The sequence below is a fragment of the Pinus tabuliformis genome, chromosome 5_1, assembly GCF_031772625.1.
Source record: "Pinus tabuliformis cultivar Carrire ecotype Pingquan chromosome 5_1, CPIR1, whole genome shotgun sequence".
In the NCBI taxonomy this organism is placed as follows: Eukaryota; Viridiplantae; Streptophyta; class Pinopsida; order Pinales; family Pinaceae; genus Pinus; species Pinus tabuliformis.
Window position 1 is genome coordinate 807749232 of NC_142305.1, and position 25612 is coordinate 807774843.

Consider the following 25612-nt stretch of genomic DNA (forward strand, 5'->3'; position numbering starts at 1 on the left):
CAATTTGTTTTAGTTCTCAGTTTCCAAATATGGGATGGAAATGGACTGTACAGAACCCACTTCCCATCCATATATACGATAAAATTTTGTGGGAATCCTAATTCCACCGCCATTTTTACAAAATCTATCAAAGTGTTATGCTTCCTATTCATAAAGAAGTTTCTAATAAAACAACCCCTTGGTTTTCTCAAGAGGCTGAAGTAGATACCTTTCCCGTAGCCAGATGGTTTGGGGAAGAGACATTCACCTACATTAGAGTTTTTGGGAGCATTTCTTCTTCGCATGTCCTCCCATATTATGTCCTCGACAAACTTTTGACCAGAGAAATAGCCTACCAGAATGCAGGGGAAGGTGGCTTAACCAGAGGACTAAAAGAGCAGAGGAAATCCATTTGGAAGACCTTGCCATTAAAATGTGGTGCTTTTGCCCTACACGATTATGGACATGCATTAAATGAAGTAGAGATTATTATGCTCTGAAATTGACTACAGTTCCAGGAAGGAAATACAACCGAAATGGCACTGTTAAGGAATCTAATACTATTGTAAAAGTCAAAAAAATCATCCATGAAGAGGATTCCTTCAATGACCTCTTCCTACAAGAAAAAATATTTTCATAAGTTCTACGTATGGAATCACTACTATTGACCCTGAAAGATATTAATTCTTTCCATTTGTACAGAAATAAGAGGCTGTCAAAGGTCCCATTGGACGTATTGCATATTGAACCAATAAGAGAGCTAACTCCTAGCATAAGCTTGGAGGGAAGTTCCAAAGAAAATTTTGAAGAAGAAACCCAAGAGAAGTCGAATAATGGGTTAGATCACTCGGAGCAACAATCTCAAAATTGGGGAGGAAACATAAATAACAAATCTGAGAAAGACACAGCTGGAAGTACAGAGGAGATGGTTAAGTAGGCCTTGGCAAAGAAAAATGCAGAGGTTTCTTCTATTTCAATTCATTCAGGGAAATATCCAATCATTGACTTGGAATAGGAATGGCAGAAATTCAATAAAAAGCTCCATACAGACACAAATCTTGAGCAAACATATGAACTACAAACTCCCAAGCAAACCCAACATAAAGAAAATCCAGAAAAATAGGGGAAGGAGCTACAGGTACCCAGGACATTGAGGTTATTCCTATTATTCCTACTTCCGAAATTGTCTTAAGAATTGAGGAAATAACTCCATTAGATATATTCTACAGTCCTACCCACAAGGCTGTAGTGAAAAGATAAAGGAAGAAAAGGAAACTGGACACCACTGTTGTTACGACTCTGGAAAATGAACCAATGGATATTTTGTGGAAGGAAAAGCCTATCAACCCATCAGAGATTCTCACAAATATGTCACATTTCATAGGATATTACGCCACAACTACCATTGACAAGGTGACTGAAGTCTGAATGTTGTTGAAGGAAAATAACAAAACATTTTGCTGCTAGAACAATAATTAGCCTAAGAAAAAACTAATCAACAAGCATAATTACTGGTAGCCCAATTTCAAAGAGAATTCAAGTAGATGAGGATGTAACACCAGGATAGCTTAGTAGAAAAGGATTCATAAATACAAGCCATGATAGAAAAATTCAAAGAGAACCCACAAATTGACAAATTCATTAAAGAAGTAGTCAGCTTCAATTCCCTATTAATGCAACAAGAGGAAGTATTTTGCCAAAAGATTTTGCAAATAAATCCTTGTCGCGAAACCAGTGATAAATTGATGAACCAAATAATTGATATGAGGCTTGAGTATGAAGAAATCCACAAAAGGGTTTTGAATTTATCACCTAGAAAGAATCAGAGGATGGAAGAAAGGCTGACCTACCAAAGTTGGAGGAGTCTCACAAAGATATTTTGTTTAAGGGTTGGGATTCTCAATTGAAACAGGCAGAAAGGGCAACAACGATAGCTAAAGGAGCAACAAGCAGCATAATAGAGGCTGTGAATGAAAACATTCATGGTGCCAATCTTGTCAAAGAGTGTGTACTGGGGTTTCTACCAAATGTCAAGCAAATAGAGCAGCAATGGAAACAAAGAGCGCATGAAAAGGAAGAGGTTATTAAACAACTAACAAGTCTAAATTGGGGGACATACTGATAGTTTCTAGTAAAACCACATAGCCAGTGGATGACTATGAGGCGTTTAACAACCTCTACACAAAATATGGTGCCAACATTGACAAATTCCATATTTGCTGGGCAGTTATAATCTACAATCAGCCAACTGCCTCATCTCAAGCCAATGATTGATATTTGCGACCTTAGAGATCAAGTTCAAAAGAGCTAGTCATTAATTTATTTTAGTTTTAGTTTTTTTTTCTCATTCTGAGGAAGGTTGTTTGAAACCTCCTCAACTATTTTTGTAATAATCTATTTTGAGACATATATTTTAGTAGTTAAACCCCTCTCATGCATGTAGAGAAGGGTCCAAATTTTTTATCAAAGACACTTTTCAAGACATTACACTTCTATACTTTTGAGGAGGTTTTGATGAAATGAATGGAACAAGTATAATTTTCTTTAAATATCTAGCATGCTCTATTGAAATGCACTTTTGTACTCTTAGAATGTGTTGGATGGAATGAAATTGGGTCAATATTGTTGAAGCAAATGAGCAAGACTTATCATATATGGTACTTTTATTGTATGATTATGTTTTATTTATGTATTAAGCTTTACTTCTTCTTTCAATTGTTTTATGTATGAAAGTCAAAATTATAGTTTTGCATTATTGCACTTCTATATGATGTTAGCTCTGATTCTGTTTTGAATACATGAACGATTTTTATATGCGATATATTTCTCTCAATTGTTTTGTCTAACTATTTATCCAAAACAATTATTGTTAAACGATTTCATTTCTTTTTGGCAGTTGAATGATATTTATTACCAATTGATGTAAGACATCATTGTAGATCACATATCTTATTTTATTCTCGAGCATATTTATAATTAGATAATGTTAGATTAAGATATATGCATGTGTTTAGTAGTTATATTAGATTATACTTAGCTGAATCATTTCCGTTACATCATATATCATCCGATCAACATTATCAAATCAACTCTTTCTAGGAAACTGGTCCCATTATCCCCAGTCGAAGCCACTATACCAAATGGAAAAGGAGTTGCTTTCAAGTTCCAGACCGGGTGGTTTTCCCCCATGTTGTCACAATGATTTTCGAGGCTTCAACAGAGCCCAAGGTCCTTCATATCTAATTCTCTTCCAAGATCCTCTTTGCAAGATTTTATCAGTTTCTCATCAACTGTTAGAATCAAATCATTGAAATCGAATACGATAATCAACAATTTACCTTCAACCATATGGTAAAGGTTTTCATCTACTTCACTTTTGGTGAAGCCCAACTCGGTGAAATAGTTGTCAATCCTAGTGTACCAAACATGAGGTGCTTATTTTAGTCCATACAATTCTCACTTGAGTCTGCACACATGTGACTCTCTATTGAAGGTCGCAAATCCTTCTAGCTGTTTAATATACACCTCTTCCACAGTCATACCATTGAGGTATGATGTCTTCACATACATATGATGTATCTTCCATCCCATCTGCATTGAAAATGCTAAAATAGATCTTATTGAAGAGTACCTTGCTACTAGAGCAAAGTTCTCATCATAATCAATTCCCTCCACCTAAGAGAACCATCTAGCCACAAATCTGGCCTTGTGTTTCTCAACACTCCCATCCGTTGCCTACTTTACCTTGTAAAGCCATATGAAACTCACTATCTGCTAGTCTTGGGACCACTTACCAAACAATGTTTGTGATAATGGATTCATACTCCTTAACCATGGAATAAATCCATACTAGTTACTGCACTACTTCCTTGAATGAAGATGACTCAACCTCTACACTCTCGCTCATTAGATCCATGTCGCCATTGTACCGATATGGTGACCTCGTCTACCAACACTGTGATGTGGGTGCTCCCACATTATCTCTAGTATCTTGCATCAATATTTCATCCTCTCTGGTGCACTTCCTTCCATCCTTGGAAGTATTTGCATCAATGGGTGTTGGCTACTTGAGGCCTGACCCAGGTTCAATGGTGAGTTTAGCCAAGCAAATCCCGGTACTACCAGCCCTTTCGGCAATAGTCCACGGAGCGTGAACTGAGGTCTTACCCGAGGTAGTATGGGAGGGTGCTAGAACCAGGTTTCCGTACCCTAGGGATGTCTTGATGAGGGGGATTGGTGCCTGATCCAACCTTCACGCTCTCTGGATTACGTGTAATTGATAGTTTCTATTGTTCTGTGGAACCACACAGCCTTAGCCGCAGTGCAATCTAGGTTAATTACCCAGTTCTTCCTTAGTTAAGGTTTGTTCATTAATTACTCAGATGATCTTTACTCATAGACATACATATAAGTGTATGCAGATAAAGAAATAGGTAACACCAACACATAACATTCAATTGCAGATCTATAAATCAGATGCACAATATAACCATCAACTTGATATTTATTATTAATATCTTCAAATTTTGATCCAATACACACTCGACTCTTCCCTATGCACTCAACTGCAGGGGTTTGCGCACTCAGCTGCAGACTCTACTAGGCGTCTGCACACTTAGCTACAGAGTCTCTACCTTCTACTATAACCCAAGACTCAGAATTACCGATTCAGATCTGTTTCATCGCCTAAGAACTTCATAAGACTTCCAAAACTGCCTTCTACCCTTAGAGCCTCGCTCTATTTATACAATCCCATGGTTTGCGGACCGTGGGTATGCCGACACACTCTATATTAAATTTACATTATTTTAGGGTAGACTACCCTAGACTCTTCCTCTCCGCGCCTGCATTTTGCGGGATATTTACATCTCATTGACCAAAACTAGGGCTTTAAGACCCAAAACTCACTATGGGGGCTTCACTGCCCAACAGGCCCCCAACACAATCAATGTGACTCGTCCCGAGTCACTCAGCTGGTGTAGTGATCTTTGCTCGGAATCCATCTAGCAACTTCTACACTTCGCTGACGACTACCACACATTCCTCCACTGTCCGTTGTATCAATTGTGTGCAACCTTCTGATGCATCATTGGTAGAGGCACCTTCTTGCCTGAGCGCATATGTATCCTACATCTAGGCTAGCGTCCCCTCGATCGTGGCAGTGACCGTGAATGCTTCCTCGAGCCAAGGTTGGATGCGTGCTTTAAGCCCTACTTCTTTTTGGCATGCAGTGTCCACTTGTTCCTTCAGAGCCTGGGCCTCCCTCATCTTGGCCAATCGTTGAGTAAGGGTGACCGTTTGCACGGTCCCTCGGAGATTGTCATAGGCATGCTACAATTTCTACGCTTCAGTCTCTAATTGTTGTAGTTTTGGGTCTTCCTGCAGTGAAGTGAGTGTGAAGAGGGACTGATCCAACAATCCTGTGTAGTCTTGTACAACTTTCTCTATCACTTCCAACCCCAATTGAATGGCGTGGTGGCACTACTCTTTGACTTCGGGGGGTGTAGAGGGTTGCTCCTTTAATTGTAGCTCTGTGATCTGCAAGCTTAGCTCCCACTGAACCTTTGCGGCCTCTTCTTGGGTCTTGTAGGCTCCAGCTGCTAATTGGTGAATCTTTTATAGGTAGGGAGTGCTACCAACACGACCAACTCCTGTATGCTGCTACAGGCCTCCTCCACAGCCTGTTCTAATCCTTGGTTTTGTGTGACCAGGTTGTCGTGCTGCAGGCTGAGCTGTTCTAAATTTAACTTCTGCTCACTCAAGACTTGGAGGGCACGACCATCCCTGGTGCGAAGCTCGAAAGTTACCCCATCCTGCAGCCGGTATAGGGTTTCTCTAGGAAGGGTGGCCAAATTCAACCCCCAGCCCTTCATGTTACCTTCGGCTTCTGTGAAGACTGTGCCTTCTGGTAATATCAATGTGTTTGTTGTGCGGGCGCGCGACATCTACTCAGCTTCGGATGCACCTTTCGGAATGTGCGGTGTCATCATTCCTGGTGGTCACACCTATAATCCCTGCAACTGTGCTCTGAGCACCCCCAACACATTTTTCTGATCCATCAGTAAGTCTTCAAGAGCCTCATCGCGAACTGGTTCACCCTTGTCAAGAAGAGCTCCCTCATAGGTCTTTGTTGCCTTTGGTTTTTTCTATGCGGTTGGCTTCTGTTGGGCGCGTGCCCTCTTGAGTTGGGTCGATTTTGTTATAGGGTCTAGGCATTCCTTTGTCTCATCGTCCCCCAATATGTCTAGCTCCGTGGACATTTCCTGGTCTTTATCGGGCTCCCTGATCGGTGCGGTTGTGGTCTCTTCCATCTGTGGTGTTGCTGCTGCCTCGGCTGCCTTCAACTGTGTGGCCTTCTCTAGCTCCTGGCGCCTTTTTTCAGCCAGCTGCGAGAAGCGTAGCTTGGAGTCATTCTTCTGCTGCTCGACTATCTTCTCCATGGTGGCCAAGTCTGGGGCGCGCCACACCAGAGGCCATGACTCCATTACTACAAAGATTGCTTCATCCGTTGCAATGAATGGGAGCTTTGCCCATGTGCGTGCAGGATCTTTGTGGGCACAGATATACAAGTTACACATATCTTACTTGAATTCTGCCATGCTTTGCAAACTGTTATGTACCGTCGGGGACAAGCATGGCCTATGGTTGATCCACATTCATATGCTTGCCTCGACAAACACCCAAAACACCTTTATTTTGCGAATCCTCATCGCGTCTTTTGTCCCCCATAGTGAGGCATACCTCGTGGCTTCGTGTAGGTCTCTCTCGACCATGGAAAATTGGTTGTGCATTGGCAGCTCTCCTATAACCAACAAGATGGATAAGAGAGACCATGCATAGTGGAAGGTCTTACCCTGCTCTTGGACCTCTCTACAATTTGTCAAAAATTTGTTTCAGAGGAACTGTGCCCAGTTGAACTAGACTCGCTTTGTGCACTGTTCTACCAATGCAACTACAATTGTTGGTACTTCATCTGCGCGACATTTCCTCATCAACTTACAGGCCAATAGCTGGGTAGCTACACCCACCCCCTAGTCCTTGATGCTTGCTATTGCATACCATATATTCTTCTTTTCCAGTTTATATTTGGCTTTGATTGCTTCTGCGAGAGCCGCGTCACTACTCTTTCCTGTTATGGCGGCGGGGTTGTTCCCTTGGACTGGTAATCGGGAAATCCTGTGAATTAAGTCAGTCATGATAGGATTAGGCTCCTCCAGCCAGAGATACCCATCATGGACCAAAAATAACATCTTCCGTATGACAAATATGGTGATGGGCGCGCGGTGGTAGTGGGGACCGGGCATCCATCGTAGATTGAGTAACCCAACATTCTCTACTCCACGTAGCCATTTGTGTTTCAATAGTTTCTCCACGGCCAATTGAGGGAACTTCTTACCATCTGCAAGGTCTAAGTCTTTGAACTTCATATTCGGTATTCATCCTAGTGGCGGTCCGTCAAACCTTAGTTCATCAAGAAGGAGCGGGGTCTGGAGCGCACTCTTCATGGCCTCCAAATCCTTGGGTATCTTGGCTTTCCCCTTCCACGGGGGGATGTAGGGGGGTAACTTTATGGTCGACGGTACTAGGGAGACATTCTCCGTCTCATCATCCTGTGCTTCAATTTGGGCGATGAAGGCCTACAAATCCTCCTCCTCCTCCTCTGTTTCAAGAGTGACGACTTTTCCTTTCTCTGCCATTGATAATTTACTAAATCGTGGGTTCCATGGTGATACCCAGACTGGCCCCATTGTCTGCTTATCTTTCTGTGGTCGCGGCATGCGTGGGGACTTTGGAATCTTTGGTGTAGTGGTCGCCTCTCCAGGCTCCTCTTGGGCCACATGGGGCTTTGGGGTAACTTCCGCGAATCGCACTCTGGTTCTCGTAGCCATCATCGTTTCGACACTGGATCCATTTGGTTGCATACTCATGGGTGGCAAGGTATCTTGGTGCTCATTGCTCTATACTGGCTCAAATTCTAAACAACCAAGTGTTGGCCCAAGGCTACCCCAAGGGATTTTATAGTAATTTTTGAATTTGAATTCGACCATTCCCCCCACTTCTAAGTCATTAATACCTTCTTGGCGGTAGATCGTCCTGAATCTAGCTCTTAATTCCTATCTTAATGGCCCACCACCTGCTCATTTTTGCCTTAAATTGGACCTCTTGTCATGAACAGTGACATCAATGGTCACTTCCCAGCCTACCCACGTAGCAGCGCAACTCCTTACACGTGTCTGTGACCCAGTGACATACTGGCCCTGCACGGAACCTCCTTCCCATGCAGCCCTCCTGCAGACTTGTTTCTAGTCCCGCGCCTTCTTTCAACTGCTTGGAGCACTGAGACTATGCTTCCTATAGATAGTCATGTAGTTGTACCCGCAGTGTGAGGCGTCAATTTTTATACTAGCGTGGGATGCGGGCATGCTTCAAATATCGTTGCATCTGTTAGTGTGTCACGTTCTTCTTTGTATGATACACTCCCTTGTTTGGTAAAGTGCAGTCACAGCGATTGTAGCAGGGTTGCAACGCCGTCTAATGCAATAGTAGGGTTGGCTAAACTTGGTTCCATCATGCTTAGTTTCTCGCAGCCCGCATGGGTGACTTCGGTTTCAAGTTCGCTGATTTCTTCGTCCAATGTGCCATTTTTCTTCCTCATCCGTGCGCGATCTTCTTCGAGTTCGCGAATTTTCAAGTACCCTTGCCAAACGGCTTCCCGAATCTGCATAGGGTTGCTCCTGTGCAGCTGCATAATTCCTTCACCTTGGTCCCTATGAATCGTTCCAATTACATGAGGATTCCATCCTTGCAAACCCATGGCCTCGACTCCACCCATCGTTTTTAGGATTGTCCCCGCGCTCATGTGTCGGTACTTAGTTCTAGAGGCCCACCAAAACGCTGGTATGCGCTGGTCCCAAGCAGTTCGGCTGGCCTGGTGAACCTTATTCTGGATCCCACATACCCTTTTGAATGCTTCTATGCGATATTTCTGTGGTGCGTATCGTTGTTTCTGCCGCTGCGGCTGGATCAGGATCATCTAAATCCGAAGTGCAGGAGCTATCTCGCTCCCATGAGATTCTTCCATCCGCGGTCGGATTCGCCCGATCCTAATCTTGTGCAGTTATCTAGTAAATACAATCCACCTCATCATCACTTTCATCATCATGCACTGGTTCAGTGTAGCGCGCCCCTTCAAATGGGTCTAACACGACTACCATGCTCAGTGACTTTTTCTCGAATATCATCTTCCGCTTCTTCATATTGATAACTCCATTCATATCTGTCACTAGTCGATTCCTAACAACGTGGGATAAGGATTATTGTCATCGAAAATTCCTAACAACGTGGGATAAGGATTATTGTGCTCGCGCCTTCAATATCATTTGTCACTCCTTGCAACCTTCCCATGGGCATGATCTTTTGTTGGTTTGCCATTCGTAATTGAATAGGGTACCACTGCAACGCGGGCCTGCCCATGCCATCCCAAGTTTGCTTAGGTAACACATTCACATCCGATCCTAGGTCCAGGATAACCTGATCCATTTCGTATTCACCAGTCTGCGCTGTCAATCTCATCTCTCTCCAGTGCACAATGTATGCTTTTCCAATTTCCAGACTACGCGTGGCTCTCCCAACCCTGCACACATGGTGATCAAATCTTGTAGTCCTTTAACCACCTTATTTTCTCGTAACAACTTCATGCAGGTCTCCAGAAAGGTAGTAAGCATGGAAGGATCCATCCCCGGTTCTGGTTGGTCCTTACTACCTGAAGTGGAGGCTTCCGTGAAGCTCTTCTTAGCTTCCATAAACATCTCCTTTGCACGTTCCAAGTCAAACTCAGGTTCCTTTACAGGAGCCTTGCTAACCTGTGTATCTTCCTCAGGCTATGTTCCCTTATCTTCCTCTGTGGTTGTGCCACTTCTGAGCATCATGTTCACATTGGGATCTTCATCGTGGGGTTCAGATTTCATCATCTCGATGTTCTGAGTCTAAGGAGGCTGGAGTACTCCTTTTTTGCGCATCTATGTGATTAATGTAGGACAATCCATCGGTTCATGATGAAACTAAGCACAGTACAAACAAGATATCCTTGTTGGATTGGTGCAATCGCAGGCATAGTGCCCTGGTCCTCCGCAATTGTAACAAATCAACTTTCCACGGCCCCTTCCCTATACCATTCCTCCTCGTTCTCGACCTTGGCCCTGGAATCCAGTGCGTGCCATCCTTGTAGCTGGATCGAGGCCTCACATCTCTATTTGCACCTTATTGGCCAGGGTTTGATCCATCATTAGTTCGTAACTGTGACAAGTACGCTTGTTGTGTGCTACCGAGCTGCAGAACTTACAAAAATGTTGTTGTGGGGTTTGTCTATGATTTTGCAACAGATGACAATTATCTGTCGTGTGTTTCCCTCCTATTTGACAGATTTCACACCATAATGCTAGTGTCACACTTGGCCCTGCCTGGGCTTTTGGGCTCAACGACATTGGCCCCCCTCCTGCCAAATAGTTCACGAATACGAGACAATGATCCTAGTCATGGCCCTGGCCTTTACATTTTATGCACCATACCTCTTCACACATTTCTGGCCCTGGTGCCCTATCCTGCTTCAAACTCTACATCTCCAAGCATAGGTTTTGTAGTTGTGCATGGATTTGTTGAACTCCCAACCCAGGATCCTGTATTGGAGTTTCACGCAATCTCATCGCCATCTCCAATGCTTCAGCCTGGGTTGAAAGCTTTTGTTGTGACAACCTTGTCCTCAGGTGCAGTGTCAGGGATGCCACAAACCATGCACGGTGCTGCGTATCTGTGAGCATCATATTAGCCTTGCAGATCGTACTCTTTAGTCACTGATCCAGATCCCAGGGGGTCTCGCCCAGGAGCATCACGATTTCTTTGAACCCATTGATTAACTACATCTCGGATTCGGCCTGCTAAATTCTCTATTCAATGCATTTTGGATCTCTGCTATCCCTGTGCTTGGGTGATCGCTAGAGTGCTTGATATACCATGTCAATGTGCGATCCTGTAGTGCACTCACAAATGTAGCCTTCTTGATGTTATTGTCCATAACCCCTTGTTCTTCCCATACTGATATCACCACGAACTAGAACTGATTGGGGTCCTCATTTCCTACTCCTCTGAATACAGGTATCTTGATCGCGTTCGCTGTGATGAACTGCGGGGTTAGTGGAGGTGGAGAGGATGAAGATGAAGGTGAGGGAGGTGAAGTGGGTGATGGTGTGGATGGGGGTGGTAACTGCAGAATTTTCTGCTTTATCAACCAGACTGCACTTCTCAGGGAGAACCGAGTGAGCTCCTCCTCGCTTTCTCACGAAGGTGAAATCAGGGGACTGTTCTCTAATCCCTCACTACCTTTGTAGATCTTTCCACTCTGTGTTGTCCCAAACATTAATGTATTCACATAACCATCTTTTCACATAACAACATATTAATCTAGGTGTTCAAAGATTTAATGTATTTACCTTGCAGTCCTTTGAGAAACTGTCGCTTTGCTTCGCTATAACTCACGATTGTGTCTATCGCGAACTCAGTGATGAATCCCCCTATTATCCGATCGAGCCAGTGGTCCACAGCTCTCGCGATCTTGTCCTCTGATGCCTCTACCTTGTGCACCAACTCTGGAGTCCACACTATTGGCTGGTCGAGCTTATATCTTCCCTGGCAGTCAGCTAATCTCGTGATCCAATCATACAATTCTATTGGAAAGGATACGAAGGAAATCTCTTGGATTTCCGTATATACGTAGCGATCCAGCCAACTTTTCTTAGACAGTTGCGGAGTTTGGTTTTCCTGTGTCACGAACTCGTGAATCTTCTGATCTAACCACTCTTCAATTTCCTTCTTTTTCGGGTTCCAGTGTTTCGACATTAGACATCCCTTAGGCAGATCCTAGTCCTGGCAATGGAACCATTTGTTGGCCACTTGAGGCCTGACCCAGGTTCACCAGTGAGTTTAGCCAAGCAAATTCTGGTACTACTGACCCTTTTGGCAACAGTCCGCGGAGCATGGATTGAGGTCTCACCCGAGGTAGTATGGGAGGGTGCTAGAACTAGGTTTCCACACCCTAGGGATGTCTTAATGAGGGGGATTGGTGCCCGATCCAACCTTCGTGCTCTCTGGATTATGCGTACTTGACAGTTTCTGGTGTTTTGTGGAATAGCACAGCCTCAGCCACAGTACAATCTAGGTTAATTACCCAGTTCTTCCTTAGTTGTGGTTTGTTCGTTAATTACTAAGACGATCCTTACTCATAGACATACATATAAGTGCGCGCAGATAAAGAAATAGGTAACATCAACACATAACATTTAATTGCAGATCTATAAATCAGATGCATAATATAACCATCAACTTGATCCTTATTATTAATATCTTCAAATCTTGATCCAATACAGACCCAACTCTTCCCTGCGCACTCAATTGTAGGGGTCTACACACTTAGCTGTGGACTCTACTAGGCCTCTACACACTCAACTGCAGAGCCTCTACCCTCTACTATAACCCAAGACTCAGACTTACAGACTCAGATCTGTTTCATCACCTAAGAACTTCATGAGACTTCCAAAACTGCCTTCTACCCTTAGAGCCTCGGTCTATTTATACAATCCCATGGTTCGCGGACGATGGGTAGGCCAACACACTCTATATTAAATTTACATTATTTTAGGGCAGACTACCCTAGACTCTTCCGCTCAGCGCTCGCATTTTGCGGGATTTTTACATCTCATGGACCAGAACTTGGGCTTTAAGCCCCAAAACTCACTATGGGGCTCCGCTGCCCAACAATGGGTGCTTCCATTCTCTGCTCCTCTGCATGTGGCTACTCCACATCATCTTGAGGTTTCTCCTTTGGAGCTAAAATATCCTCATCTGCGTGTAACTCAATATCACTCTCAAGGGAAAATCTCATGGTATTCTCTTCATCGAACTTCACATATCTACAAACCATTATCATCCTGTTGGATGACAGGTACAACCTATAGTTGTGAGGTGTATCATTGTACCCCAAAAATATGCCCAACTCAACTGTTGTTTCTAGATTTTTCCATGCATCCTTGGTAACATGATAGTAGACTGATGAACCAAATATCTTGAAGTGTGCCACATCTGGTTTCTTACCTGAAAAGTCTTCTTCTAGTGTACTCATCCTGAGAATTCGATGAGGAATTCTGTTCTGCAAATAAATAGTTGTGTTGCATGCTTTAGCCCACAAGTGCAACAATAGGTCCTGATCATGTAACATCGCTTGTGCAACTCCCACAATACTTCTGTTCTTCCTTTCAACCACCCCATTCTACTGTGGGTTATGAGATGTTACTAACTCCCTTCAAATGCCTTCTTATGCACATAATCTATTGAATTAATTCAACACATATTCTCCACCCTTATCGCTTCTGAGAGATTTAAATTTCCTGCTAGTATCTTTCTCGACAAGTGCTTTCAATTCACAAAATTTATCAAACGTCTAATATTTCTTTTGCATGAAGAAAATCGAGCACTTATGAGAAAAATCATCAATAAATATTACATAATAATGTGCTTGGCCGTGGAGGCTATCGAGAACGGTCCACACACATCTAATTGAAATCTATCACGGATCTCTTGTGCTCAACTATCTTTATCATGAAATGAAGCTTTGGTGTACTACCCCAATCTACACCCTTTGCATGTGTCTCTCTGCTCTAGTGCACCCTTGGGAAGTCTTGTAGAAATTTTCTGCATGATATTCAAATCTCCATGTTTAAAGTTACCCAATATTCTATGCCATGACTCACCGATGTCTAGGCTTTGCACCTTCTCTTCTTTTTTTCTCATAGGATCACAATCTTCTACATCCAATTTGTAGAGGTTCTTCACCCAAACCCTAATCCGCTTCACCTGTCCTAAGGCTATGTAATGAAGGAAAGCATTTCCCTTGCTAAATATCACATTGTAGCCACGGTCCTCCAACATGGAAACTAAAACCAAATTATTCTTAAAACTCGGAACATACATGACATATTTTTAATGTGAGAGGAGAATGAGACTCTCTTTGGAAAGTAATATTACTAATTCTGGGCTTGCTATACATCCCATCATCTCCCATCTCTATGTGTATTTGGAGGTCCTTCTCCTCCAAGTCACTAAACAACTCTTTGTTACTGATCATATGGAATGAGTTTCCACTATGTAGGTACCACATACTACCCATTGCCAATGTCACCATGAAAGTGATGAGGGTGAAATCCAACTCGAATTGTGAAGTAAGAGCTTCACCTGCCACTCCACTTGAGGGATTCTTACCAGCCTTGTTGTGTAGAAACTTTGTGGCATAGTGTCCCAACTCGTGAAGCTAAAAAAAATAATCCTTCACATGTACTTCTTCTTGCAACCTTGACTGGAATCTGATTTGGAATGGGATTACTTCCCCTTCCCTTTCTTCACATTTATAGATAAGGCACAGTTCTCCTCATCGTCAAGATTGGATGAGGATCCATATTTGGTGTTCCACCGAATCTATTCTTGTACCAAGTCGGACCACAAACACTCCCACTCTAGTAGCTTCTCTCTCCCATTAACTGAGTCCTGGTAGCTGTGCTAGCTCTTGGGAAGGCCTAGAAGTGTTAGGGTCACCATATCATTTTTAACAACTATAATAGTGACACTTCCAAGCTCATACTGACATTGGGTGAACTTGGTCAAGTACTTCGGTATTGTGTCACCCTTCTCCATCTTGATCTTTTAGAGCTTTCCCTTCAGTTCCAACTTCCTTGGTCACTACTATTTTGAAACAGGTTTGTCAAGGCCTTTGATGTTGCAAATAAATTCTCCTTACCGTGGAGGTTCTAGACAATATGATTTCAAACTCCTTCTAGGACAATCCTTCTCGCCTTTTACACACATTTTCCCCACTCTACCAGATCTTGAGCACCAGCTGATGGAGGCTTAGGAATATATTTGTCTATGAATTCCTCAAGCACGTTGTCTTCCAACATTGTGTTCATCCTGTCCTTCCAACCAATATAGTTTGAACTACCCTCAAGGGCATATTCGAGTCTCAATCCACAAAACGAAATCCTACTAGATCTGAAGTATGATACTGCAAATTTTATTTCTCCTACAAAAGACAAACTCACATTCTTCTCTTCTATAGTGATTTCATCTCTCATACCATGTGGAAATTCATTATAGATTCAAACTGCAAATTGTAATATGCTAAAACAATTGACTTGAATCTACTCTACTCATCAACGGAAGGAAAACTTGATTGATGAAATCACGAAGCATATAAGAGAAATAATTCATTCACACATAGCACAATGATTTCATGGGGAAAGCCACAACTAAGAACCCCTTCTATCTATATATTGCATTAATTAGAAAATATGAGAAGATCATAATGCTTTTCTGTTAGGCCCCTATACTACTAGTGTAACCCCTTATTGTTATTAGTACAACCCACTTATTATATTGATGTACCCATGTAGTGCCCATATTGTTACTATTGTGCACCATAGAAGCCCACTATTGTTATTATTGTGCCCTTACATTATTATTGTTATGTCGGCTCTGATTATGTTATGACCCCTTAGACTCCTATATATAGAAAGGAGGTCTTTTCATTTGTATCATCCAAGAATTGTTCATTTATGTAATGTAAAGGAGGTTGCCCCCTCAAAGAGGCTGAATTCTAAGGCGTTGATCTATCTTTTCTATCTTTTCTTGAGCTGGTTTCATAACATTTGGTGTTAGAGCTTTGGATTCTAGGGTTTCGCTGCTCCAAACAGGTCATCGTGGCATTTTCGCTATAACTTTTTTTCTGTGACGTTTCAAAAGTCGCAAAAAAACCCATTTGAGAATACATCGCACTGAACCTTGGGTCTGAATTTCAGAGCTTTTCGCGCGATATTTGCGGAGATATGATCTGAGGAAGTTGGTCTTTTTGCAGACTCCTGAATTACATTCAAAACAGGTGACCTGGGGAAAATCGTCATAAATTTCTCTCTGGGGATCAGATTGAAATTTCGTAAGAAGGTACAGAAAGAGGACAGACTCTAGTTTTCTTTTATATATTTTCAGAGTCAAAGCTTGAAACAGTGACACGTGGCACTTCATACAAGTTCGCTCTACTGAACTAGTCTACAATCAGGTCACTGCGGGAGATTGTGCATAACTCCTTCTTGGAGAATCCAATTTGGATCAGACTAGTGGCATTGGAAAGAGGACATAGAAGGCTACTACAGGTTGCAATTTCAGAACTTAAAGATCCAAAAGTACAGATTTACAGTCGTTTCAAGGTCGAGCTCCTAAAATCAAGAAAAGTAAGATGAGGAAGTTTGATGGCAAGGATTCGGTAAATTGGATACTTCAGATGGAGCAATATTTTGATCTACATGGTGTAGAACTGTTACAAAAGGTATGTATTGCATCTTCATATTTAGAACCAGATCAATTTTTATGGTACAAAGGGCTTTGTTCTCGTAAACAACTTGTTACGTGGTCAATTTTCACAGAGGAAATGATAGCACATTATGAGGATACAAAGAACAACACCTTCTTTAGAGCAACACCACAACAATTGGAAAGAGTAAAAGGGCTCTGTGACATAGTGGAAAGCAAAATTATGGAAACCAGGAAGCGTACCCCTCACAACTATAAAGATGGAAGTGTTGTTTCTCCTAGCCTTCCACAACCTACAAGGGTTACACCAAAACAATTGGACAAAAAAAGAGAAAAAGGGCTTTGTTACAATTGTGATAGCAAATGCACTAAAGGTCATAAGTGTGCTGAGAAGAAATTATTTTACATAGAATATGAAGAGGTGGAAGAAAAGTATCAAGAAACATCAAAAGAAGAAGATATACGCTAGGACCCCACCCCAGAGAAAGAAGAAACGAATCAGACCATATCTTGTAAAGCATTGGCAAGAATTACCACTCCTCAAACTCTCAAGATAGAAGGACATATCAAGAAGAAAGAGGTGCAAGAAGTGAAAGATCACATCGAGAAAGAAGAAATGAATCCAACCATATCTTGTAATTCATTGTTCGAAATTACCACTCTTCAAACTATCAAGATAGAAGGACATATCAAGAAGAAAAATGTTCAAGAAGTGAAAGATCACATCGAGCATCAAGAATTGAATCTGACCATATATTGTAAAGGATTGGAAGAAATTACCACTCCTCAACCTCTAGAGATAGAAGGACATATCAAGAAGAAAAAGGTTCAAGCAGTGAAAGATCACATCGAGCATCAACAACAAGTTCTCCAACTTTTAAAGGATAACGCCACTTCGGTGCAAAATCAAACGAAACAATAGGTAGATCAACATTGTAGTGAAAAATGTTTTGATGTAGGTGATTGGTTATTTTTACCGCTACATCTCAAGCAAGCTATTTATGATAAGGAAACGTTGGCAATACTACATGCACTTAAAAAATGGCAACCTTACCGAATGGGAAGACTCTTCAAGGATGAGGATGTGGAAGCATTGTTTTGTGCTATTTCTATTATCCAACCAGATTGGATAAACAAAGCAAGGGATGAATGGAAGAAGGACGAAGAAGTATGGCCACTTATTCAAAAGTTACAAAAGATCCCAATTCAAACAATATTGCCAGAAATTGAAGAGGAACGAAAAATCATATTGGAACCTGGAGCAGTCATAGAAACAAGAACCAGACAGCTACGAAATCGATCAATTTCAGAGTATCTCATCAAGTGGAAGAACTTACCCGCTGAAGATTCCACATGGGAGGACAAGAATTTTATACAGAAGCATCAAGAACTACTCAAGCGTTGAGGACAACGCTTTTTGAAGGAGAGGGGCATGTTAGGCCCCTATACTACTAGTGTAGCCCCTTATTGTTATTAGTACAACCCACTTATTATATTGATGTACCCATGTAGTGCCCATATTGTTACTATTGTGCACCATAGAAGCCCACTATTGTTATTATTGTGCCCTTACATTATTATTGTTATGTCGGCTCTGATTATGTTATGACCCCTTAGACTCCTATATATAGAAAGGAGGTCTTTTCATTTGTATCATCCAAGAATTGTTCATTTATGTAATGTAAAGGAGGTTGCCCCCTCAAAGAGGCTGAATTCTAAGGCGTTGATCTATCTTTTCTATCTTTTCTTGAGCTGGTTTCATAACATTTTCTCAAGATCGAGCAACCTCTGCACTATCTCTGTCTATCTCACTGCTTCCTAGACAAACTCAATCCAATACATAGGCAAATTCTTGCTTACCCAAGTCCCTATTTTTTCATTATTCCTCAATGAATTAGCCTTTATTTAATTAGGAAATTCCTCAATTATGAACTGCGCAATCCTCATAGGCCATTTTATGATTGAATGCACCATTAGTTTAATTTAGATGATTTTACAACTGATAGTAAACTGTCCTTGAACTCCAATATCAACTGGGTCTTTCTCTGATCTAACATGCATGAGTTAATTATGAGTGAATCTTTAGTTTACTGGTTGATCAATGTAGGCAACACCACACTCTACTACAAGAAACACCACACTGTACTACAAGAAACACCACATTGCACTTTAGGCAGCACCCCACTGTACTATAGGCAACACTACACTACCTTTAGGAATCACCCCACTGTACTTCAGGCAGCACCCCAATATTGCAGGAAACATCCCACTACTACAGGAAGCACCCCACTACTAGACCTCCCACTAATTCCTCCATTAGTTGGATCTAGTTTAACTGACTTTAACTTGGTTAGATTGAACTAAATAATTACAACTCAAAATAACTCAATGAGTGCTCCTAATTGTAGGAGACATTCTACGTGACTTTAGTTAGACTCTTAAATCAAAATAACTAAGCTAAGTAAGTCAAATTAGCTTAGTTAACTATTACAAGTTGTCATGAGATGTGGAAGTACAATTTTATTCCTAAGTTAATTCAAGGACAAAATTAAATTAGGTCTTTCTTGTTTCATTTTCAACATGTTAATATCAAAGTAAATGGGGTGAAGAAAAGAATATGTTCTCACATAGCAACATGAATAAATCCAATGTCTTGCATGCTCCATAAATAATTTACAAGAAAAATTTAAGTATCTAAGAAGTCCACTATGTGAGTTGCCCATAGATATAAGGGAACTTTGTCTATCCTTTTTTACTCAAATCTTGAAGATATTGTCCCCAAACTTCATACCCATATAATATGTAGGTGTGAGTAATAAGTGAAAGATTCATAGCACTGATTAAATATCTTGAAATTAAAGCTAAAAAAATTACTTTTCAAGTGTTGCAAGAGTCAGATATCCCTTAGTCCAACATCTACTATTGATGCCAAACGCGTGGTTGTTGGGACCCACAATGTCTTTTGAATTTTTTTAGCATAACAAGATTGCACAAAAGGACACATGAAGTGTAGAAAGGATAAGGTAGAGCACAACATGGACTAGTGTAGGAAGCAGGAGCATAGCAGAGGGTTGCTGTAGGAAGCAGGAGCACCATAGAGGGCTAGCACAATGGATAGGGTGTGAGGAAGGTAGAAATCATGTAGTTGGAGGAAAATTACAAGTGGAATAAGAAGGTGTGTTCAAAGGAAATCAACCATTAGGATTTTATAGGAGAAATCATTGACCAAGGAGGTCGTGACTAGTGAGTAGTTGGAGATATTTTGAGACAGGAAGCACTAAGTGAAGTGGAGCCGAACTGGGTAGAGGATATTTTGGAAAACTACACCACACATGGGATAGCTCAACAATAACCAAGGGAAATATCTCAACGACCTACAAAATAGAAGGGCCAAATGGGTGGGAAAGAGGGAGGATTAGAGTGAACTCCATATGGTTATAAAATAGATGAACGAAAGCCAAGTGAGGTTTGATTATTAGTCGTTGGATGAGGGTCAACTATTATAAAGTGTTCTGCAAGATAAGTTAGAGTCAATCTCTATACCAATGCTGGATTAATATAACTTGGGAACCATCGTTGGGTCTTGCTACTCACCAATGTTATTCTAGTGGGTTGTAGTTATTAAATATATTTGTCTTCCTATAGATGGTTATAATGGAGTTTTTGTCCTAGTTTTAATAATGTTTTCAGATGCTTGGAGAGACTAGTAGTTTGATGCATGTAACTCCGGGTATTTTTTCCTCTTTTGCTAATATATCTATATATATATATATATATATATATATATATATATATATATATATATATATATGAACTAGTGTTGGAGGAATTGTTGTACTCTTTTGTGATTATAAAATATTGTTGGAAAAACCTTACGTTCCTTTTCTTTTATTGCATAGTTGTTTGCGTGTATGGATGAATCTCATAACTGCATGTATGTTATATATTTTAAGCGAGGGTTTTAAATATTCTCTGATGCTATATTATAGTATCATTAAAGGTTTATATTATTGTTATTTAGTCCTAATGCTCATCCTGATGATATTTTTTATCGTGGTAGTCTATAGTGATGATTTGGTTCTATATGGTCCTCTAACATTGTGGTTATTAAACCTGGACAAGTAAGCACAAGTGTTGTTTTCATGTTAAATTAAAAAGTGTCGGTTGGTGTTATATGTCAATGATGATTGTGTAAAATTCATAGACCTATCAGTGTGTTTAAGGTTAAATGGGGTCTGTCACACCACACATAGTCATGGCGTGTCTGCACAGTAATATATGATCTAATGTCTAGCATCATGCACAACATGCAGTAACAACGAGGTATTGTAGTATGTTTCAATTAGGAACCACGCATTGTAACCTCATTACCTTCATGTTAGAATGCGAAAACGTAGTTCCAACATTCACCCATTAGCATCTCAGGTGAGAATTCAATCACTTTGTTGGTGTTGTTGAAAGGGATGATGCTAAGAAGGTGTTTTTTAGCCACTGTGTCGGAAATTCTAGGTCTATTAGTATCCTGAATGCCAAAAATGAATTCGTTACTAATATTGTGATGGATCTATGATGGGATTGTATTTTAAGGATGTGGAAACCATGGAATCATGAAAAAAAGTAGACCAGTCATTGGCTTAAGCGAAAGAAGCGTGAGTTTTCCATGAAAGAAAATAGTAGACAAGGGTTAGAGCATAGAGAAATGGCTATAGAAGTACATGTATAATGATTTTCATGAAGAATGATTTGCATAATTTCCTAATATTTTGATGGAGTGGGTACAAAGGTTGAAAGGTATTAATCCCAGACATCGACATGATGAGCCAAGGAGGTGGACACTGAAAAATGTATATCAACTAGAACCAGTAAGTATTAAGTGTTATTGATTTTTGGTTTGAGAGTGTGTTAGAAGGATATATTATGGAGTTCAAAGTAGAGTCGATCGTGTCCTATACTATACTGGAGAAAAATTTCCTCAAGGGTCTGAGAGGTAGATTTATAATATTAATTCCATCATTGATTAAAATGTTATTGTATGATCACGATGTTTTGCGACTTGAATATGATACCATGAGCAACTAAGCAACCCATGTTGACAGAGAAGTGGGGGAGATCCAGGAGGTGGTATGAGGAGTGGAGAAAGGAAAGGAGGAAGTAGATGGGGGCATAAGCTATCAGTGGGTCCTAAACTACGCATAACAAAAGAAGGGAAGAGGAATGGAGCAGGAGAGCTATGAGGATGGCATGTTAAGGAGTGGTAGAAGATATCAATGGGGTGATGTGAGAGGAGGTCATTTAGTGTTAGTACTTGCCAAAAGGAGGATCTAATAGGGAGGGGCTAGGAGAGGTCATCATAGGACATGAAGTAGTTCCAGTGACTAGAGTTATGAAGGGATGAATTTTGGTACACCACATATGAAGGAAGGAGAAAGAGAACAACTGAGCCCACACACTATAAAGGATTTCGAATCAGAACAACAAGACTAGATCATCATCGAGGTTGAGCCCACCACCCCACACACATCTAAAGAATAGGAGGTAAGCACTTAGCACACTCATTCAACTAGTGTAGGAGGTCATCATAGTCAACAAGGAGGAAATAGTGGTAGTAGTAGTGGATTTGGCCTGATTGTAGCGTGAACGACACAAAATATGTTGGCATTATGATTTTGGTATGGCTCTATGTTACAGATGTTGTACTTGATGGCAACACCCTCAAGTGGCAATGCTCTGATCAGGCTCTCAAAATGTTGAAAATCAAGAGGTACGCAGGAGAATAGTTCAAAAAGTGCGTACACGCAGGTACGCCGTGAAGGGACTGCGACCAGACACGCAGGTCACCCGTTCAGAAGATGCGTACCCCTAGTTCACTTACTTCAAGGCAGAGAAGCGCATTCACATGGGGTTTCCTATGTTTGGCCCGTGGTATTTAGCCCGCCGATTCTTGATTCTATGGTTTTGGCCTGTGGTATTGTTTTATATTATTATTATTATTATTGAGACCCATGTCTTTGAGCCCCTTGTATTGGTTATCTATGGTATTGATCCATGATTTTAGGAGGAGCTTGCCTATATAAAGAAAAGGAGATCACTTGGCTAAGCATCTTTGTAAAATTGAATATCTTAAGATCTGAAATATTGGGTTATTGTTTTAAAAGCTTGATCTATATAAAAGTGAAGTTGAAAACGAATCTGTGAAGGGTGATCTCTCAAGCGCATGAACAGATCTGGGCATCTGACGATCTGTAGCACACTGGTGGATTGCCAATTTCGGCCCTAACCAGAGGTACGCAGGTGATTAACAGTGCAAGTGCGTGGGTACGCAGAGCAGAAGAAAGCGCAGTGCATGGGTACGCAGAGCAGCAGAAGGCGCAGTGCGTGGGTACGCAGCACGACAGAGGTTCAGGTGCGTGGGCACAGGGAAAGTACGCGGCGCTTCAGAAGCCACAGGTGCGTGGGTACGCGGCGCAATAGCATCTGTGGGTGCGTGGCTACAGTAGCAGTACGCGGTGCAATAGTATCTGTGGGTGCGTACCTATAGTAACAGTACACAGAGTGATTAAAGAAACAATGCATGGGTACGCGGTGCGGCAGAAGGGTCTCTGCGGGTATACGCAGTGGTGCAGAAGGTGAAGTGCGTACGCTCGCAGGCTAGAGAAAGAAAAACTGTGTATCTGTCTTAAGATCTTTTGTTGGCTGACGTTTCTCTGTTGATAAGGTGTTCTGGGTTTAGTTTACTATTATTGTTGATCTGGTTACTGCAGTTGACTGGGTGATTTACTTGTACTTGATGATCTCTTGATGTTTATGGATCCAGTTTGAAAATTTATGAAAAGTGATCATTGAAAGAAAAGAAGTAGGGGGTTGTAGCTCCCTTCCAGGAGAGACTGGAAAACGAGAGAGAGTTGTAGCTCTCTGCAGGTTGCAGCCTGCATACTGGTAAAGGACTGCACCAGTACAAAACCATTGTAAAAGGAGTTTCTAATTTGAAAGAAGATAGAGACATATTGCAGCAGGTGGTTTTCACCCACATTGGGTTTCCACCTTACATCTGGTGTTCTTTGGTGTGACTATCTGTTTTCTTTGTTCATGCTCATTATTTTATGGTACTTACATGCAAAAATAATTCAAAGTATAAATAAGGAAGATTTATTAAAAGAACTTGATAATACTGATTCACCCCCCCTCTCAGTATTATTTCCAACAATTGGTATCAGAGCAGGTCCTTCAAAGAAGCTTGATCGCTTGGAGGAAGATCATTCATCATGAGCAACTACGAGAGGGAAGCATCAATCAGGCCACCAATCTTTGATGGGACAAACTTCAATTATTGGAAGGTAAGAGTTACTGCCTATCTTCAATCTCTTGGTACAGAATTTTGGGATATCATAGATACAGGCTACGCTTTTCCTTCAGCTACTCCTACAGATTCGGCCGAGAAGAAGAAATATGAAACAAATGCTAAAGCAGTCAATACTCTGCTAGGATGCTTATCTCAAACAGAATTCGTGAAGGTTATGCAATATAAATCCGCAAAAGAAATATGGGACAAGATTGTCTTGAGCTACGAAGGAGACGAACAGGTAAAGCGTGCTAAACTTCAAACCCTTAGGATTCAGTATGAAAATATCAGAATGTATAATGATGAAAGTGTGGCTAACTATTTCCTTCGGGTAGATGAGATTGTTAATTGCATGAAAAACTTGGGTGAAGAAATAAAAGAGGCTATTGTGGTTGAAAAAGTTCTAAGATCATTGTCCCCCAAGTTTGAATCTAAAGTTTCTGCAATAGAAGAAAAGGAAAATCTATGAATTCTTACTATGTCTCAACTACACGGAATTCTAACTGCTTATGAAATGAGAAAGGGAGGTCCATCAGACAGAAGAGAAGCTGCTTTCAAGGCCTTAGGCAAAGGAGACTATTATGAAGCAAGTCACGTGCCAGAAGAAGAAGAAGAAGAATCAAATTTTGTCAGAAATCTTCAAAGGGGTTCTGGAAGGTTCAAAGGTAAGTTGCCTTTTAAATGTTTTGCTTGTGGAAGAGTAGGTCATTATGTTGCAAAATGTCCTTATAAGGATAAAGGAAAGGAACCTGCTAGATGGAACAAGAAACAGATTGCAAATAAGAAAAGCTACTACACGCATGAAGATGGTGATGGTCTATCAAATAGTGATGAAGATGAACGAGGTAATGACTATAAACTTTTAATGGCATTTGAAGATGATGATTACATGGATGCTATAGATGTGGATAGCTTTTGTGAAGAAATTTCTAAACTCAAGACATGTATAGAAGAAAAGAATAGGATCATTGATACTTTACAACTTCAAATTGATGAAAAGGAAAAATATCTTGAAAAGTTAGAAGGTGAAATTGTTGGTCTTAGAAAAGAGATTGAGAAAACAAAGGCTATTAATCTTAAGTTTGTCAAAGGATCTGAAACTCTGGATGAGATAATCAATGTACAACGTTCTCCTCTAAACAAGACAGGTTTGGGCTATAATGGAGAAACTTCTGAAGCATCCACCTCGAAGAGTTATCTTGATGCAGCAAGAAGGAATGAGCAAAAGCACAATGGAGATCACTAGGAAAAGAAGGGACCAATTACAAACAAAGACTATCAGGCAAACCAGGGGCAATCCGTCTTAAGGATGAACAAAAGCTACAACCAGCCACAGGTAAAATCTTCTCAATTTGCTTCAAGAATGAATGACGATAGAAATTACAATCATTTGGCCGGAAGATTTGATAACCGCAGAAGTTTCTTCAATGGACAATGCTTTTCTTGCCATAACTTTGGTCACAAAGTGGCTCAATGTGTTGCATATAAAACGATCATGACTAGAGAAGCTCAAAAACAAAGAAGTATGACCGGGATTACAAAAAGGACCTATAACAACTTTTTGGTTCTTGAAAATGAAGTTGAATGTTCTATTTGCAATAACTTTGGTCATGAAGATTCTGAATGCAGGAGCAGGTTTCAGCAAACAAAGGAACAAGCCTCAAGCACCAAAACATGGAGAATAAAGGAACCACAAACAGAAAGATGTGGGATAGCATTTTATGCAGAGGGACAGGAAAATCTATGGTACATTGACAGTGGATGTTCGAAGCATATGACAGGTGATAAAGAAAAACTTGAATCATATTCTGCTTTAGAAAAGGGAAAGAAAGTTTCTTTTGGAAATGATACTCCTGCAACTATAAAAGGAAAAGGCACTGCTCAGTTAAA